Raw genomic sequence first — 21,103 nt, 5'->3', positions numbered from 1 at the left:
ACTATAAGAGGAGCTTCCTTCTGAGGTAGGCCTTGAAACAAAGGAGGCATTCAACAAGTGGAGATGGGAGCAGAGACAAGAGTCTCTTCTAGGAATAGGGCAGAAAAGAAAAAAAGGACAAGACAAGCTGGAGGAATGGTAAGTCAACTATAATCTTCTCGCCAATGCATCAGGCTCAAGGATGAAAGCACAAGACATTAGAATGAAATATGCTTTTCTGCTATCTAAGCTCTGTATCTGGGCTCAGTTGGTTAACAGGTTTAATGAAATCAAGGTTTCATTCTGCCACCGGGAGAAAAATATCTTATCCAAGGCCATACCATGCAGCTATCTCACAAATGGGCTGGTGAATAGGAGGAGAACTGGGCATGGATATAGAGTTTGATTTTTTAAAATCACCAATACCAGAAAAATAACCAAAATATTCTTCTAAGACTAGATCAGGATGCTTTATTCACGTATTTACAGGCAGTTTTTCTAACAGCTTTATTTATTTCATAGCATTTTTATTTATAACAGTTTTGTTAGAGCTATCAAACCCTCTTTGACCTTCTGCTAAGTTTTCTCAACTCTGTCAGCTATTTTTAGGGCCTTCTAAAAAATGAATCTTATTTTACAGGGTCTTATCATTTGGAGTAAGTGGATTTCATTTCATCACGTCTGAAACAGTGATCATGTAATCCTGCTCTCCTTTTACTACCACTGTCTTTTCATCAGGCTGAGCTGGTCCAAGTCCAAACATTATTTACCAAAACTGCAAACTACAACCCTCATCGGCTTAAGGCCTAGTTATTTTTGGTATGTGTGGGGGGTTTTTTTCTCCTTGTGTTCTGAAGGATGTTTTTACATCCTCAAAGACTTACAGCTCCCTACATACAGAAACACAAAGCACGGCATAAGAAAGCAAATGATCAGAGAGTACCTTTTGAATATATTCCAGCAAGAGAACTGCCATCATCCTTTTAAAATGAGATTTCATTACCATTTGGTTTTTATTACAGAGGCACTGCCATATTGAAAATCTCCCATTAGCAAGCCAACTTCAAACTGGCATTGCTCATGAAACAACAGACAGTAAAAGCTATTTCAGAGCAGTTTGTTTTCAGCTAAAGCTGTGAATGCTAAAGTTTTAGGCATAAATACTGAAAAATACAAACTGAGCATTCCTAATTTTTAAAATGCCTGATGCCCCAAGGATAAAATATTGTCATGATGCTAGAAAACAAGATTTATATCACATCAAATCAAAGCTTAACTTTGACCCATGTGGTTGGAGACCATGGTTTCTCTGACAAGCAAGTCAGAGAAAATGTGGATTAGGAATCTTAAATAGTAGTTTAATTTTTCAAATTAACTAAATCCTCAATAGTTGACATTTGAAATCACAGAATTTAGAGTTGCAAGGGCCCTTAAGGATTATCTAATCTAATCTAATCTAATCCCAATCCATCCACCACCACCACCACCACCACCCTCCCACTCTCACCATTTTACAGAAGAAGAAAACAAAGATAGTAAAACAGGAATTCTTAACCTTTTTCTTTTGTCTCATGGACCTCTTTGGCAGTTTGGTGAAGACAGGTTCTACTCTCAAGAAGCTCTCAATCTAATCTCTTATCCATTTAATAGTATTTTATTTTTTTCCAATTACATGTAAAGATAATTTTCTTTTTATAATTATTTTTAGTTTTTGACATTCACTTTTATAAGATTTCAAGTTCTAAAATTTCCCCCCTTCCTTCTCTGTCCCCTCCCCAAGACAGTATGCAATCTGAAAAAGGCTATACATGTACAATCATATTACACATATTTCCACAGTAGTGATGTTGTGAAAGAAGAATCAGAAAAAAAGAGAAAAACCACAAGAAAGAAAAAAAAAGAGAAAATAGTATGCTTCAATCTGCATTCAGACTCCATAGTTCTTTCTCTGGATGTGGATAGCATTTTCCATTGTGAGTCTTTTGGACCTGTCTTAGATTCTTGAATTGCTGAGAAGAGCTAAGTGTATCAGAGTTGGTCATTGCACAATGTTGCTGTTACCGTGTACAATGTTCTCCTAGCTCTGCTCACTTCACTCAGCATCAGTTCATGTAAACCTTTCCAGGTTTTTCTGAAGTCAGCCTGCTCATTTCTTATAGCACAATAGTATTCCATTACATTCATATGCCACAACTTGTTCAACTGTTCTCTAATTGATGAGCATCCCCTCAATTTCCAATTCTTTGTCACCACAAAAAGAGTGCTATAAATATTTTTGTACATGTGGGTCCCTTTCCCTTTTTTATGATCTCTTTGAGATACAGACCTAATAATGGTATTGCTGGATCAAAGGTTTTATAGTCCTTTGGGCATAGTTCCAAATCGCTCTCCAGAATGGTTGGATCACTTCATAACTCCATCAACAATGCATTAGTGTTCCAATTTTCCCATGTCTTCTGCAACATGTATCATTTTCTTTTTCTGTCATATTAGTCAATCTGATTAAGTGTGAGGCGGTACCTCAGAGTTGTTTTAATTTGCATTTGTCTGATCAATAGTGATTTAGAGCATTTTTTCATACGACTATAGATAGCTTTAATTTTCTTCATCTGAAAACTGCCTGTTCATATCCTTTGACCATTTATCAATTGGGGAATGACATGCATTCTTATAAATTTGACTCAGTTCTCTACATATTTGAGAAATGAGGCCTTTACCAGAAACACTAGCTATAAAAATTGTTTCCCAGCTTTCTGCTTTTCTTCTAATCTTGGTTGCATTTGCTTTGTTTGTGCAAAAACCTTTTAATTTAATGTAATCAAAATTATCTATTTTGCATTTCATAATGTTCTCTATCTCTCATTTGGTCACAAATTCTTCCCTTCTCCATTGATCCGACAGGTAAATTATTCCTTGCACTCCTAATTTGCTCATGGTATGTTTCATGTGTAAGTCATGTACCCAGTATACAGTGTGAGATATTGGTCTATGCCTAGTTTCTACTATAGTATTTTCCAGTTTTCCCAACAGTTTCTGTCAAATAGTGAGTTCTTATCCCAGAACATAGAATCTTTGGGTTTATCAAACAGTAGATTACTATAGTCATTTAGTACTTAACCTATCCACTGATCCATTACTCTATTTATTAGCTAGTACCAAACAGTTTTGATGATTGCTGCTTTATAATATAGTTTTAGTTCTGGTATAGCTAGTTCACCTTCCTTGACATTTTTTTTCATTAATTCCCTTGATATTCTTGACCTTTTGTTCTTCAGATGAATTATAACAAAATTCATCTGGAAGAACAAAAGGTCCATCTGATCTCCTATTAGCCTATCAGCCCCTTGAAGGCAGGAGGTGTCTTTTGCCTTTCTTTGTAATGTCCAGCTCTTAGCATACAGAAAGCACTTAATAAATGTTCACTGATTGATTGTCTATGAACCCCTTCTCAGAATAATGTTTTTTTTAAATATATGAGGTTACAAAGGAATCAATTATATTGAAATTATATGATCAATGATCAAACCATATTTTTAAAAATTATAGACCCTGGATGAGAACTCCTTCTGTAAAAGTAAACAGCTCTGAAAGACTTAAAGATTTTGATCAATGCAATGACTGGTCATGCCTCCAATATACTAATGATGAATCATGCTTCCCAACTCTGGGCAGAGAACTGATAGATTAGAGCAGAGGTGGGGAAACTGTAGCCTTCTAGGTCCTTGGGTGCAGCCATTTGACCAAGTCCAAGTTTTACAGAACAAATCCTATTATTAAGGGGATTTGTTTTATGAAGTTTGGATTCAGTCAAAGGGCCATACTTGAGGACCCAGAAGGCTACATTTGGCCTTGAGGCCGCAGGCTCCCTACCCCTGGACTAGAAATACAGAATGATTTCAGGTTCAGGTGCGGTCAATGTATTCTTTTGCTCAACTATATCTATCTGTTACAAGGTAGAGTTTTTATATGGTGGGAGAGAGAAAGTTGTAAGGGTATGGGTGGACAGTAATAGTGATAAAAAAAAAAGAAGAAAAGAATGTTACGGAAAATTGTTTAAAATACCTAGGAGAGAGTTGAATGAAAGTCAGAAAATGATGTGGACAAATAAGAAGTATAATTATATCGCACTATCATGTTGAATTTAATATATACCTTTAAGAATATACATAATAACATTTACAGTTCCATACACAATTTTTTGTTCTTAGTATATCAAAATAATAATGTTCCTGATGTTTTAGTTCATGTTAAAAAAAAAAACACCATATTTTAAAAAAAGGAAACCAAGACTCACAGTAGTTAAAAGGATGACTTGCCTATTTCCTGATTCCCACTCTATCCAATGTTCTTTTCATTGCACTATTTAAAAGAAAGAATTCTGGGGTATCTGTATCAACATGCACATAATATCTGAGGATACCTTTACACAGCTTACTCCAATTATCTTCATGATGCAGAAAAGCTAGTTTATAAAGTAGCTTGTGCTCTGGCAGATGTATCGTGTTCAAATAGATACAACAGGCCTGTGTTTCCTCCACCCACCCACTAGACGATTACCTGCAATGGAGATTAAAGGGAAAAATGTTAGGGTAATAGAAATTTGTATAAAGGCTCTAAAAAACAGGAACACAGATGAGCATGTAAACAGGTTTTGTAAGTTAGCTAATTTAAAAGGTGCATTAGTCCTTTCAAGCCACATTATTTTTAAAAAATGATTTCGGTGCATCACAGACTACCCTGGGAGGCCTCAAATCTAATGCACTTCTACCAACTAAAGCCATGTACCAACCACAGAAGCAAGAAAGCAGTATCGATCTTCCAGTGCCGTCCATGTTTAAGTGGGTCACAGGATCATAGAGAGTGGCCTGGGTCCAACCTCCTCAACAAACTAAAGTACTCAGTAGCTGACTTGCCCGAAGTCAGACAGCCAGTAAATGTGAAAAGGGAGTTTTGAATCCATCTTCCTGATTACAAGTCCGGTTTCTCTAGTGAAATGAAGTTTCCTAAGTTAAAACAGCTCCTCCCAGTGTTCCTTAACCATGGAGAGAGTGCCCCGACCTGCAGGGCCAGTATACGTGGGGGGGTCGAGGAGGACCCTGGCTGAAAGGAATGGGTGAAAAGGAGGAGTGAGACCAAAAAGATGGTAGGCAAGGTCTAATTTTATTTTTTAGCATTACAAGCTTATGTAGGGTGAAGCGGGGAGGAGCAAAACTTCTGTTGACGTGGCAAAAGAGGAAGATAGGCCTTCAGGACTTTCCAGGGCAGTGTGCCAGCATCTTGCGGTTAGCACATCTGTTGACCTGGTACGTTATGGTACGGTTTGCCCCGGAACAAGCTGCTTGGGGTGTGGTGTTCTCACGGGGTTAGGGGCCCACTACCAGGTGCTGGCCTCCAACAAGAGAGCACTTAATTTGGGGTCAAAGGACCTGAGTTCAAATCTTGGCTCTGTCACCCATTATCTTTCTGGGCCTCAGTTTCCTCATCTGTAAAATGAAGGAATTATACTAGATGGTCTTCTAAGGTCTCCTCCAGCTCTAAATTTATGACCCTACAATCCATACATGTCATCTTTGCAAGAAGATTCCTCTTAATCCAAAGAGTTTGGTTTCATGACCCACTGCCCAGTGAGTCCAAAATGTGTTTCATGTGGACTGAGCTCTATACCCAGACACCTTTAGTTTAACATGACACTTTTGAGACTAGGGTTTCATTCTTTTACATAGAGGAAAAACTCTGTTCTAAGACTAGCAACTGCCACCTTTAGTTAGCCACCTCAAAAATGTATGCTAATAACAACAAAAATTAAATGCCAGATGTGCCTGTCTCCTCTACTCCACTCCCACCCAAAAGACTCTGGTTTTCCAATGGGTAGGAAGGATTAAAAATCACATATCATTTTTATACAGAAAATTATTTAATCATTGAAATGACTGCGACAAAAAGATTCCTTTCTTGGTATATCATATCAGAAAAAAACATATCGGAAAAAATATTTTGTAGTAGTTAAATTATTGCACAGCTATGTACAGTATACTTATTAAGCTTATCACTGCTTTGGGGGAAAAGTTTTTGTTCTTTTTTTGCTATTTTCAAATTATAAGTGATAAAATTAAATTTTAAATGTCAAAATCTAAACATAAATCAAAACATCAGGAAGATAAAATAGCTCACATTGGTAACTTCTACCATGATCATATAAAAAAATGATTGTAACAAATACTATTCATAAAACCTTAAAGCAAAAAGGATAATAATTTATTATTTTTTTAGTTTGGTTGGGGAAAAGGCAAATTGGTACATAATTAACAATTTGCTGGTGCAAATTCTTCTGCATCTTTTAATTGGTGCTAATTAGATTAGAAGGAAATTTTCTTTAATCTTTTATCTTGCCTTTTTTGATGCAAACTAATTTTCCCAGCTGGATATCAAAGTTTCCTGTTAATTAAACTTTTCAAATACGAGCTTCTTTAACAGTGACTACTTAAAACATATCAGTATAACCGATTTTCCAAAGGGTTTTGGACCAACCTTTTGGAAAAGCAAGGAATAATGAGAATTATCATTTGAAGAGAATACTTATGAATTTCCTTGATTGACTGGTGAATCAAGATGTTCAGATAGCTCAGGATGGAAGGTTTGGCCACTGGGGGAAATTATACTGCATTTAAGTAAGACAACCCTGAACTACAAAGTGAGCTTTCTAATCTTCACCTAAAGTTCATTTAAAGTGAGGTTTCTAATCTTCACTGCAGACCTCAAATAACACAAGAAAATACTTCATTTTATAATTAAAAATGAGTAGTTCTGATACTTCCCATGACAACTTTTTTTAAATCCTAAAACTGTGGCTGTATTATTGGCTTTTATTTTAAATCCAGGAGCCCTTTAAAATGTTAATATATAAATTTCCATTGGAAAACTAACCCAAATAGGAAACATCTTCTTGAGTCAACTTCCCCATTTCAATATAGCTTCCTCCAAATATTATAACTCTTCTAAAATTGTTAACATGCAGAGAAAAAACCCACAAAATACATTCAATATCTTTTATGGCAAAATGACCTGAAATAAAATTTTATGTAGATGAGAATTTTTGATAGTTCTTCATCCAACTTTTCCCTCTCTCTGTGGAGCAGTGATGATTGAAACCTGATGTCTATGGCACAAAAAGGCTATAAAATGTTTTATGTACAAATAAAACAGTAGCCATTAAGTTTTGCTATGATGTTTGAGTAGATATGCAGCATGAAAACACGATAAAACAACTGTAAACTGATTGTGATCAAATGTAATTACAATGACTTGTCTCCAAAGAATGACATGCACGAAATACAGTCACAGACTTTTCCAAAATTACTTTGGGCAAAGAACCAAGAAAACACTATATCCTTTCTCAACTAAAGGCATTTCGCCAAAGAAATTGCAAACACATAAGCTTTAATAACCACGGCCAAAAAGCACTTGGGAACTCATTATGGAAAGGTTTAACACACACACACACACACACACACACACACACACACACACACACACACATGCATACACACACACACACATACACACACATATATATATGTATATGCACACATATTTGATAAAACTACTTTGTTAATCACAAAATCCAACTGAATCATCTTCTCTCCATGCACCTTTATTTCAGAGAGGTTATTTTGTTGAACAGATTTAGGAAATCTACCTAGAGACTTTTACCTAATCAAAAGTAAACAATGTTATAGGCTAATGTGACACTATTTTTAAATAAGCCTCCACTTCCAACCTATTGGCAAAGGTTGGTGGGTACAGTAGGTATGCCTGTAGGGCTGGAGCCAGGAAGACTTGAGTTCAAATCCTCAGATACTTAGCAGCTTGTGTAACCCTGGGTCAGTCACTTAACCTCCACTGGCTCCAGTTTCTTCAACTGTAAAACAGAGAAAATAATAGCACTTGCCTCCAAGGATTGTTGCAAGGATCAGCTGAGACCATCTGTAAAGCACTTAGCACTGTGCCTGGCACAGAGTAGGCATTTAATAAATGTTTATTTCCTTCCTTTCTCCCTATGGGCTTAATGGAAAAAAGATTCAACCGAAAGTGCAGTAGAACACTCAACACTCCAATTCCACAAGCATATTAAAAAATCTATCACGTGCCAGCCACTGTGCTAACCTCTGGAAATACAAAGACAAAAATAAATAGTCCCTGCCCAGAAGGAGCTGACACTCTAAACACAGTCAGCCTTTAAAAAGCAGTCTTGGCAAGAAAATAGGGAGGAGGAGGAGGAGGAGGAGACACATAAAAATAACATCTCACATTAATATAGACTTTAAAATTTACAAAATGCTTTGCCTCATAAAAACCATGAGGGGTAGGTAATAAAGGGATTATTGCCAAGTCCAGTGCAATTTCCATAACATCTCAATAGGTTTGTTTTGCTTGACTATGCATACAATAAATTTGTTTTTCTTTATCAATGGGGTAGGTGGGGAATGAGAGGATAAGAAAATAAATTTCTGTTAATTTCTTTTAAAAATAGAGGGGGGGAGTTACAGATGTGAAATACTGTATGTACTTTCAAATGAGATCACTGTTACTAACTTTACTCTGTTACAAGGGACCTCTTGTGAAGTGGGAGTAATCTTCAAGTATTTGTAATGTAAAAACAAAACACAAGAAAACTTTAAAAAAAAAAAGTCTTTTCCTATATAGCCTACCAGATCACTCTCCCCGCTTCAGCTTCTCTGACTTTGAGCCAATTATGGCAATGCCAACGCAGGACACTTTGGGACACTGGCTAAGAAAGTCAAAATCTAGGTAGACCTTTCTCATTTAATAGAGGAATTCTTGTTCATCTAAACCTAGCTTAGAATGGATTAGAGTTGGTTGAATCTCGAATTACAGTAGATGAATTCTTACAATCTTATAGACTTAATTATAGTATATGAATTATGCCTCAGAAACCTACTAGCTATATGACGCTGAGCAACACACTTAACTCTTCCAGCCTCAGTTTCCTCACCTATAAAAAAAACCCTATAAATATGGGAATAAAAATAACATGTCCTTCACAGGTTGTGAGGATTATATGAGATAACATTTATAAACTGCTTGGCTGGTCAGTTAGTCGATAAACATTTCTGTATTAAGTGCCTACTATGTGTCAGGCACTATATTAAGCACTGGAAAGACAAGACAGGCAAAAAGACATCCCTGCTCCTAGAGAGTTTAGTCTAATAGTGGCAACATGACAACGATACACAAACCATATACAGGATAAACTGGAAATAATCAACAGGGAAAGCATTGGAATTAAGGAGAACTGGCAAAGGCTTCCTGCAGTAGATGAGACTTTAGATGGGATTTGAAGGAAGCCAGAGAAGGCAGAAGGTAGAGATGAGGAGAGAAAGCATTTCAGACGTAAGAAACAGTGAGTTAAAGTGCCCAGAGCGTAGAGTGTCTTATTAAAGGAACGCTAAGGAAACCAGGGTCACTGGATCACTGAAAACATAGGACAGAAGGGTGTAATGTGTAAGAAGACTGGAATGGTTGGGGAAAGGGAGGGAGAGGGCATGAAGATCTTTGAATGACAGAGGATTTTATCATTGAACCTGGAGGTTATAGGGAGGCATTAAAGTTTACTGAAGAAAGGAGTGACTGGATCAGACCTGTTCTTAAGGAAGATCACTTTCACAGCTGAGTAGAGGATGGACTGGAGTAGGAGGGACTTGTTGCATGGGAGACCAATAAGCAGACCCTTGTAAGAATCTCGTCACAAGGAGATGAAGCCTTGTACCAAGATAGTGGCGGTATCAGAGGAGAAAAGAGAGTGTGAGAAAGAACAACAAAGGCAAAACCAATAAGCCCCAGCAATAGATTGGATATAGGGGCTTAAATAGAATGAGGAATCAAGGATGACACCTATGTTGTGAGCCTGGGAGACTAGAAGGATGTACAATACTGTAATAGTAATAGGGAAGTCTGGAAGTGGGGAGAACTAGAGGGAAAGATGGTTCAGTTTTGGACATGTTGAGCTTACGATGTCTATAAGACATCTAGTTTAAGATGTCTGAAAGACAGTTAGAAATGCCAACCAAATATATTTATATATCACATAAAATGCTATAATACTTTATTGTTATCATTAACAACAAAAACAACATAACAACAATAATAATGATGATGTTTATTGAGCCCTGGGTGATATGGAGGAATGCTCTTCTAGTTTATTATATTTACAGGATTAGCATAGATTACTGACACAATAAGACACTAGTTTATCCAACCAAATGCCAAGATCCCAAAGTGAAGGCAGGTTAGGTGCCTTGTGTTTTCCATAAGCTGAAGAGCTGTTCTAATGGAGTAGGAAGCAGAGAAGTAGTTAGTAGAGACCATCATTAGATTCAAGGATTCTTTAACATACCCTGTACCCTGTATCAATTGCACAATAATGCCTCCACCACCACCCCTATTCGTAACTACCCTTCCCTCCCCCCACCTTGGAACTAAAAACAGAAGGACTATGTATGCCTCCTTATATGGAGTTAAAACCCTGGAAAAATATATGTTACCAAAGGAGAAAATTCAAGATGGTCTGATTGATCTGGCTGACAATATTGGTTTTCTTCCAAGCAAAATGGCCTGGTGTTGACAGGTTTGGTAGAAACAGGAGCAGTGTTGGTCTTACAGTCTGCAGTTTTGAAAATGTTAGATGAAACTTTCTAGTGAGATGCATGAAAAGGCACTGCCATATGCCAAAGCAAAAACTCTACTGAAGTAAATATTAGTTTGGTATTTTTGTGGGGTCAATAGCTTATCATCTGGATCTTTCTAATTCATCTAGCTAACATTTTCAAGGAAAAACTAGCTTTATGTCCCACCTTTAAAGAAAAATACTGCTGCAACAGCACAGAATTGTGTAGAGGAAAATGATAGTTTACAGTGTTTTTAAAAGTTTGGAGGTAGGTCAACTAGAGAGTTCTTGTCCTACAAAATTTTCTAATACAAAGAAGACTAGTACATTATGTTTCACATTACATCTCACACACTCTTGCTCCTTGGGGTAAACAAACTAATAAAAAATTAAAAGACTGATGCGGAAAATATCACTGAAATTTCAATAGTAAGAAGCATAAAGCAGTTGATAATGTAGCATAGTAGATAGGGCACAGGACTTGGAGTCGGAAAGACCTAAGGGGCAATCCCATCTCAGATACTCACTAGTTGTGTAAGCCTGCGGACCTTTAACCTTTTCGGGAGCAAAGATTCTGCATTTATAAACCGAGGGATTTGGATTTGAAGGCCTTTAAAGGCCATTCCCCCTCCTAAATCTGTGCTCTTATGTTAGAGCCCCAACATCACATGAAAAAGAATGTAAGACATCACATCACTTTGAATTAAGCTGTCAAATATCTAGTTTTGAATTTTTATGCCAAAACTAGCTCCAATGTAAAGCTATCACTTAACATTTTTAAGAAAGTAGAGAGAGAGAGAGAGCAAAAGAGAGAGCAAGCTCAGACTTTAAAACTGAAAAACTATAATGCTGTTTCTGCTGTTTCTGAACTTGCAGCACATATATGAGTAACACTGGGCCCTAGAGTGATAGAACAAAGCAATGATTCTCATCACACCAAAACCAGATCCTCAATGGGAGAGAAGTTTAGACAGAATCTGAAGCTTGCAGACCTCTCTCTAACTCATAATTAAAATCATGGTGCTAAGGAACATTAAATGATGTTTAAATTTGATATGTTGAAAGATCCTTGACTTAATCAGTATGGGTGTTCCATGTACTGGAAATGGATTATAATCCTGTAAAAGTTCACATTGCTCCCATTTTGGGGACCAAACTTCCAGCCCCCTCCCCTATTAATGAGGCTGGTCTTGAGATGGCACACAACCATTAATGAGCCCACAGTTGAAGACTTTCCAGTTGGCTACTTGCTATTATACATGAGAGAGCTTGAAGTGACCTTTTGTTTTGTTTTGTTTCATTCAGTTGTTTCAGTTAAATCCAACTCTTTGTGACCTCATTTGGAGTTTTCTTGGCAATGATACTTCCTTCTCCAGCTCATTTTACAGTTGAGAGAACTGAGGCAAACAGGGACAAGTGACTTGCCCAGGGTCACACAGATAATAAGTGTTTGAGGTCAGATCTGAACTGAGGAAGATGAGTCTTCCCAACTCTAGGTACAGCACTCTATCCACTACACCACCTAGCTACAACCTCAGAGGTCATCTAATTCAATCCCTCATTTTATAAATGAAGAAAAAGCCTCCAAGAAGTGAAGAGATTTACTCAAGGTCACTTAGCCAATAAGTGTAAGAGCCAGAATTTGATCCTTCATCTTTAGACTCAAAATCCCACATTATCCCACTGCCTTCTTAGACACCTAGTTAATGTTGGGTCATTTGAGCTGCACCAGTGAATTTACCAGAGCTTATGTTCCAATAAAAAATCCAAGAACCTGTGATCACCTCTGCACCCAATGAGGCATTGCAATAGGTTTCTAATAGAGGGACCAAAGGCTGTGAGTTAACAGAATTAATGACTAGTTGATTTTGATTTCCTAACCAATATGGAGTAAGTTTTTTTTTAACTTTCCTATAAAACATAATTTTATAGGTATAGAGTGAAGTACCAATACAAATCAACACATGCTCCCAAACAGCTAAGTTTAGAAAGGTGCCTGGGAGCACCAAGCAGTTAAGTGACCTGTTCAGGGTTATATAGTCAATATTTGTCAGGGTCAAGACTTTAAATCCATGTATTCTTGAGCCTAAAGGCTCTCTTAATTTCCTTTCAAAACTGAAATCACAAACTATATCAATATCTGCGCTGGTAATCATAGACTATGATTTACGCGAGGATTGTGATTTGTAGTTTTCAAAGCCCTTCCAAAAGCACTATTTCTTCTGATTTGAAGGACTACAGGGTGAGGTTATCAGGGTTGGTATCATTAGGCCCATTTTGCAGATGAGAATAGTGAAGTTCAGAGAAGTTAACTAGCCCAAGCCAGACCACAGGAGAGGTAAGGCTTGAATCTGTCTCCCGATTTCTTGTTCACTGAAGCTAAAATAAAGAAAGTATAGGGGCAGCTAGGTGGCTTAGTGGATAGAGCTCTGGCCCTGAAGTCAGGAGGACCTGAGTTCAAATCCAGCCTCAGATCAAACACTTGACACTAGTAAGTGTTTGTGTGACCCTGGGCAAGTCACTTAACCCCAATTGCCTAAAATAAATAAAATAAAAAATAAAGTATAACAAAATAGCCTTGTAAATTATTAGAATCATAGGATATTAGATTAGGAAGGTACCTGCAGAGATCATCTAATTTAACACCTTCAATTTATAGAGGAAACTGAGGCCCAGAAAAGTTGTATAATTTGTCCAACATGACCACATCACAGAATTCATCATCCCATGGCAATGTTCCATGTTGCAGACCTCATATTTGGAGCTGCGCCTCTGATAACTTTCACTTCATCTACATCCACAAAGAATTCCCTTGGACTCCTCCCTCTCTCTTGTTGCCATCTAATCAGCCACTAAGTCTTGTTGATTCTTCCTTTGAAATCTATTTAATCAGAGAACTTTGGAAGGAGAGAGTAAAAGTTAGCAATTACCTCATCTTTGATTTGATGAGTGGGGAAACTGAGACTCAGTGAGGTGAAACAAGTTGCCCAAAGTAACAAATTTCTCTCATATTCATCCATTTTCTTCTCACTTTTACTGCTACCACCCTACATCCCATAGGTGACCTGGGATGGTAGAAAGCACTGATAGTCCTCAGCTGCTAACAGAATAAATTCTAAATTCCCATCTTCAGCATTTAAGGGCTCCAAAATTTGGTCTTAACCCTATTTATTCTTAACCACTACTACTCCCCTACAGGGACCCTCAATTTGAGTAATACCAGTTTATTCACTATTACCAGGACATTTGGTGCTCTCCCGCCTTCAGGACTTTTTTTTCTTAAACTGTTCCATCCTTTAATGCCACTTATCCAAATTCTACCCATTCTTCAGAATCTAGTTGAAATCCCACCTCTTGTGCCTAAAAAAGGATTGTTCCTTCTTCTGAACAATTATTATCTCTACAATTCTCTTGGTAACTAATCTAATAATGTCTAGTGCTATCTCATCTTCTGATAATTTGAACTAATATTTAAATTTCATTGTTATTTAATTTTCATACGTTCATATATTTAATCAAGTAGGAAAGTTATATGATCAGAGCTAAACATGATGAAAATCATCTTAGTCCTCTTTTTTCCCCCCAGAGCTCCTCAGACAATGTTTTGTAGATATGGTAGGTGCTGAATAAATACTTGTTCATTTAATTTGTCTTTAGTTATACAGCTAAATGTTGGCAGAGACAGATATAGACCCCAGTTCTCAAGATTCCTGGTCTGATGCTCCTTCTATGATACAGTATCTCAAAAAAAAAAAAAGAAACAAAAAAAATTCTAAAAAAATATTTGTTATCCTTTTAACTCAAAGGATACAACACTATCTTTTTCCTGTTACTAACATAAAAGGTTAGATAGGTATACTGGTCTGTTATAAATAGACTCAAATTTCTTTCCATAAACAGATGCATATGAAAAACATATATGAAAGGACATACAGGAGAAGCTGAGTATATTATTCTTTCAACATGCCTACTGCCCAATTTCTTTTATTCCCAGGAAGGGAGTGAGGTGGAGGATGTTCATGTTTATTACAGTCTGTTCTATACAATACAGCACTTAGTTGTATTCTCCTTTAGATGCATTTCATGTGCTTCCTATTGCATATGGTCTGAGTTTCTGCACCCCATTCCCTTTAAGGGCGAGAGGAATAGAATGTGGCTAGATGTGACAACTCACAAAATGGCATCAGAGGAGAGGTACATGCCACCTTGGGACATTTTCCGGTGTTCTCTACAACCTTCCACATCCCTGATCTGCTTTCCTGGCATTTGGTTTTAATCCTTCAAACTGGCTTTGATTTCCTTTACATCTATACTTGGCTATTCTTTTGGCTTTAGTTTTCTCAACTTCTATTTGTGGTCAAGAAACTGAAGGCCACAGGCACACAAGTGGTGTTTTCATCATTGCTGTCCACTAAAGGCAAGGGATACAGAAGAGAAAAACTGATTTGGGAAATAAAAAGCTAGCTAAGAAGACAGATAGACAAATGGAGAGTTAGACAGATTATATAGAAAGACAGATAGATGCTAGGTGCTAGAGACAGAGAGATAGATAAACCGTTTATTAAGCACTTATTATCTGCCAGGCCAGCTAGACAGCACAGTGGATAGAGTGCCAGGCCTGGAGTCAAGAAGACTCATCAAATCTGGCTTCAGACATTTACTAGCTGTGTGACCCTGGGCAAGTCATTTCACCATGTTTGCCTCAGTTTCCTCATCTGTAAACTGAACTGGAGAAGGAAATGGCAAGTCACTCCAGAATCTTTGCCAAGAAAACCCCGAATGGGGTCATGAAGAGTAGGACATAACTGAATAAATGAATGAACAACATGACTGAACCACAATAACCATAATCTACCAGGAACTATGCTAAGAGTACAATATACAATATACAAGTACAAATATAAGGAAGACAGTCCCTAACCCCAAGGAGTTTGCTTTCTAATGAGTGGAGACAACACATAAAAGGGAACTGGAAAGGGGGCAGGGAGAGAACGGTTCCAGTCTGGGAGCCAGGCTGCTGGTAAGCTGAAGCAATCCTGAGAGTGAGCCGAAATGCAGTCTGGGAAGAATGACTTCTATGGATGGGCCACAGCCTAAGGCATAGAGAAGAGAAGGCCCTGGCCAGCGGGTGGACGATATATTTGCTTGGTGTCTTGTGAATGTAATCAGAGATGTTTTAGAGTAAAAGCTATGTGTGGGGGAGAAAACTGCTTACGTACTCCCATCATTTTAGACACCATACAGAATGGTTACAATGAAGGAAGAAGAGTAATAGTTGAGAAATGCAGAAGTTAACAGGAGACGAAATTCAAGAAAGAAATCAGTAGCAAAATCCATGGCCTCAAATGTCTGCATACAAATACACACAGTCAAGTAACAACAAACAAGATAAACTAAAGGCACTAATGCAAAGAGACAAACTTGATTGAGAGTGTCTCATTGAGACTTAGCGAGTTGAAACCTGGCATAGATATGGCTCTGTTTGGGTATGCTTTATTCAAAAGAAACAGGATAAGTAAAATGAAAGGTGGATAACATTGAATGTGACAGGAACCAGAGGGGAAAGCATGGTAAAGAGCATTTGGGTAAAGATCAATGAAAGAAGAAATAGAAGTGACACTGTCATTACACTATGCAAATCACCTAAAGAAAAAGAAGAAATAGATGAGTTCAGAAGAGGGCCGCTTCTAAGGTGTTAGGATGCCTGCAAATATTTCTTTTGGGGTCCCTGACTACGTAAACAACTTGATTTTAAAATGTATTACAAAATTAATGGGCTCATGTTACGTATACTGATTTATCATTATAATGTAAATTAAAGCAAATACATCATAAATTTAAAAATTAAAATTTTTAAATTTAATTTAATTTTAAATTTTAAAATTAATTATAATTTTAAATATTTTTAAAATGTTGTTTCTTCTAAAATATTCAAAATTCTCACTGACATCATTAAATAATTTCACTAAATGAGGCTCAGGATAGTTTTAAAGGCCTAAATAGATTCTTAAAATATTTTATTAATATCAATACTTCACTTTTTGTTATCTATAATGAACTAAGCAAATTTAGTCTACTACAGAACCCTCTTCTAAAGCATATACTTATATTCATATTTATTACTTTTAACATCTCAGTAATATGTATTAATTAGCACAGCAAATGGTGCACGGGAACGGCAGAAAGAAAAATCCATAAGGCAGGTCAGCATTACAAGACCTAGGCAATCCCTCTTACTCTGAAGCTTGGGACCTAGGGCAGGGCCCTTGCTTGCTCAAGTCTAAGAGGGGTATTGGCTCAGGAAAGAGATTTCAAGCCTGGCACATAAGCATCGCATAATAGTGGAAGGAGATTTCAATTAACGGGACACTTACTGGAGCCAAAAGCAGAGAAGCTCATAATTCTCGATTCTCCTTAATGATAATTCAAAATGTGGAAGAACCAAGAAGGGAAAATTCTTTTTCAGATCTGATTCTCACTGACAAGGAGGAACTAGTTGCTGAGGTGAAATGTTCAAGACCTTGGGAGAAGTGATTATTTTCTCTTAAGAGTTTGTGATACAAGGGGCAGCTAGGTGGCACAGTGGATAGAGCACCGGCCCTGAAGTCAGGAGCACCTGAGTTCAAATCCGGCCTCAGACCAAACACTTGACACTTACTAGTTGTGTGACCCTGGGCAAGTCATTTAACCCCAATTGCCTAAAAAAAATAAAAAATTTTAAATTTTAAATTTAAAAAAATAAACAAAAGAAAATGCTGTTACAGTGGAGGGGAAATGGGGGAAGGTGAGAGGGAATGAGTGAATCTTATTCTCATAGGATTTGGCTTAAGGAGGGAATAACATACACATTCAATTGCGTAAGGAAATCTGTCTTACCCTGCGGGAAAATAGGGGGAGAAGTAGTCAAGAGAGCAGGGGCATGATAGAGAGGATGGCAAATACTTCTGAGGAGGGACAGGGTCAAAAGAAAGAATAGAATCAACGGGAGGGCAGGATAGGATTAAGGGAAATAGATTTAGTTTTTCACAACATGTCTACTATGGAAGTGTTTTGCATAACTGCACATGTATAACCTATATTGAGTTGTTTGCCTTTTCAATGAGGGTGGGTGGGGAGGGAGGAAGGGAGAAGATTTGAAACCTAAAGTTTTAAAAACATATGTTTGAAAAAAAATGTTTTCACATGCTACTGGGAAACAAGAAATACAGGAAATGGAGTACAGAAGTCTGTCCTGCCCTACAGGAAAATAGAAGGGGAAGGGGATAAGAGAAGGGGGGAAGAGATAGAAGAGAGGACAGACTAGGGGAAGGGATATTCAGAATGCATGCCATCTTGGTGGGGGGGGGGGGGTGAGATGGGGTGAAAATTTGGAACTCAAAAACTTGTGGAAGTAAATATTGAAAACTGAAAATAAATAAATTTATAAAAAGGAAAAAAAAGAGTTTGTGATACAACATGACTAATATGGAAAATGTTTTACATGACTACACAAGTATAACCTACATTAAATTGCTTGCCTTCTCAAGGAGGGAATGAGGTGGGAAAAAAGGACAGAATTTGGAACTCAAAATTTAAAAAATGAATGTTAAAAAATGTTTTTACATGTAATTGAGGAAAAATAAAATATTAAACAAATACAAAATTTTTTACAAAGAGTTTGTGATAGAGGAGAGAAAAATTGAGCATAGTCTGACACACATTCTAGATTTCAAAATACTTTTCATATGGTTCAGAAAAAGGTAGGTAGGAATCCATGGACTAAAACTGTACAGGAACATTAGCTGCAGAGAGAAGTGAAAGTCTCAAGAAGAAAATGCTGAAGGCATACAAAACATTTTTTTTGTCTAAAGTCTGAAGATATAGGCAAGAATATACAAAAAACTTATCATTCAACTTAGATTTTTAAAAGATTTAGACAGAAGATGGGAACATAGGAAAAGTAACTGATAAGTACAACATGAAAATAGCTAATGGAGATTTGATGCCTAATTAAATTAAGAAAAACAGTAAGAGAGCGATTCACCTGATCCAAATTAATTATATCCTCAGGTACTGAAAGATCTGGTGGAAGTGACTGTTGTGTCACTGTGAGTGTTATTTCAAAGATCATTGAGAAAGAGAGACCACAGAAGGGTAAATGTCCTAATTTTCCAAAAAGGGAGAAGAACTGAGTAAGCCAATGAGTTAGACTTCCCTCGATTCCTGGCAAAATTCTAGAATGGGTTAGGGGTTATTAGTGAACATTTAGAAAACAAAAGCTATGATCACAAAGTGCCAGAATGGCTTCATCAAGATCAGGTCATGCCAGACTAACCTTATTTCCTTTTTTGACAGGGTTACTAGGCTAGGAGACCAGCGGAATGTCATTCTTGTGGAAAAGATGCAGAGATGTATGCTAGCCAATAGTACAATTAGATGCATTTGGAACCAGCTGAATGGCTGGATTCAAAGAGTAGTCATCATGCCAAGTTGGAAGTAGTTCCCTAGTGGAAGGCCTCAGGAATCTTTGCTGAGTGCTATGCTTTTAAACATTTTAAATAATAACTTGAATAAAAGCATACCATCGCAGGCACATTACCTTAGAGATGATATGAAGCTGGGAAGGATAGCTAACATCTTGGAGGACAGAGACAGAATCCAAAAAATCTTGACTAGCTAGAACTTTGGATTGGTTAAAAAAACTGACTTTACAAATAGAAGATAAGGGAGGCGAGTTAGATGTCAGGTTGTCTGAAAAATATTTCAGAAATTTGGGGATTAACAAGCTCCATATGAGTCAATAGTGTGAGATGGTGGCCAAAAAAATTCACTGTGATATTGGTTTATGTTGAGAAATACAGATTCCAGGAATAAGGAGTTGGTAGTTCCACTCTGGGGCTAGATGGTGCAATGGATAGAGTACTAGGCCTAGAGTCAGGAAGACTGATCTTTCTGAGTTCAAATCTGGCCTCAGAAACTTACTATCAGTGTGACCCTGGGCAAATCACTTCACCCTATTTGCCTCAGTTTTCTCATCCATAAAATGAGCTAGAGAAGGAAATAGCAAACAACTCCAGTATCTTTGCCAAGAAAACCCCAGATGGGGTGAAGAAGAGTCAGACATGACAGAAACAACTGAAAAACAACAGTTCTATTCTACTCTGCCTTGATCAAACCACACTGGAATATTGTAGTCAATTCTGAGCACCAGAGTTTTGGAAGGTAATTAATAAGCAAATGAGTACTCAGAATAGGGGGAACTAGGATGGAGAAAGGACTTGAATTCATACCATATGAGGGTCAGTTGAAGGAACTAGAGATGTTTAGCCTGGAGAAAACTCAGAGGGAAATATTTGTACTCCATTATTTGAAAGTTATCACATAGAAGTGGGATTAGATTTGTTCTGTTTAGATTAATAGGGCAAAACTTAGAGCAAAGGATAGAAATTAAAGAGAGATCAATTTAAGCTTGATGTCAGGGATAAAAACTTCCTAACTCCAAAAATGGAGTAGGCTACTCTTATTGGACATCTTCAAGAAATGGCTGGATGACCCTTTATCAGGTATGTTATAATAGGGATTCTTTACTGATTTTGGTTTGGATATGGCAACTGTGGTCTCTTCCAATTCAACAAAAATTCTGTGATTCCATGATACTTCCTTGGTTTATGACAGCCTGACTCCCTTCTCAACTTCTGCAGTTTGTGTCCTCACCAAGGACACAAACTACTAGGTCAGGCTGTTAAGCCTTGGTTTTCTACAAATAGTATGGCAGGACTCCTATTAGATTGTGTCAGCAACCTAGAGAGGGTAGGCATAGCAATAGTAACAATACCAGTCCAAAAAAAATGGAAAGTGTGGTAGAGTCAAGGACCTGGATTCCATTCACCTCTGCCATTTATTATCTATATAATGTTGGACAAATTACTTAATATCTCTGTGCCTCAGCTGCCTCATCTGTAAAAGGAGGAAGATGGACTAAATGACCTCAAAAGTCCATTCTAACTCTAACAGGAAGAGCCTAAGAATTAGATCAACATGATAATTTCACCGGTTTAATCCCAGTCTAAATTTCACACTTACTGATTGAAAGACTATTTGATGTATCATTTGTTTCCAGCAGAGCAAGTATTACTAAAGCCCATTGAGGAATGCAAGGACTATGTTTTGGGGAGAAAGAAAGAATGCCTATTTGCAGATAGCATGCAACAGCATACAGATTTTCTTCAGGAAATGTTGAAATACCACTGGAAACTATGGGGGACAAATTTGAGAATTTTTTTAAACCATCATTAATACATCATGGAAATTTCTGTTAGGCCTCTGCTGAAATTAAATAATGGGACAAGAAAATGCGCCTGTGTGGAAACCTAACAGATTGACTAAACCCAAACTTGTCTTGCAGTTCCAGGAACTCTGTCTCTAATCATGAGATGTTTACTGTGCGGGTTACGGAATCCT

General features: G+C 37.3%; 1 long non-coding RNA gene across 1 annotated transcript; it reads right to left on the bottom strand.

The window, feature by feature from the left end:
• Positions 1–3,912: 3,912 nt before the first annotated feature.
• LOC144454769 (uncharacterized) lies at positions 3,913–5,633 on the bottom strand. The gene is made up of 2 exons (XR_013483294.1): positions 4,769–5,633; positions 3,913–4,536 (listed from the first exon to the last, which is right to left on the bottom strand). It is a non-coding gene; the product is annotated as an uncharacterized LOC144454769 (long non-coding RNA).
• Between the last annotated feature and the right edge of the window lie 15,470 nt (positions 5,634–21,103).

The sequence above is a fragment of the Phascolarctos cinereus genome, unplaced genomic scaffold, assembly GCF_003287225.1.
Source record: "Phascolarctos cinereus isolate Bilbo 61053 unplaced genomic scaffold, phaCin_HiC Scaffold_7;HRSCAF=346, whole genome shotgun sequence".
NCBI classification, from domain to species: Eukaryota; Metazoa; Chordata; class Mammalia; order Diprotodontia; family Phascolarctidae; genus Phascolarctos; species Phascolarctos cinereus.
This window is presented reverse-complemented; position numbering and strand designations above follow the sequence as displayed.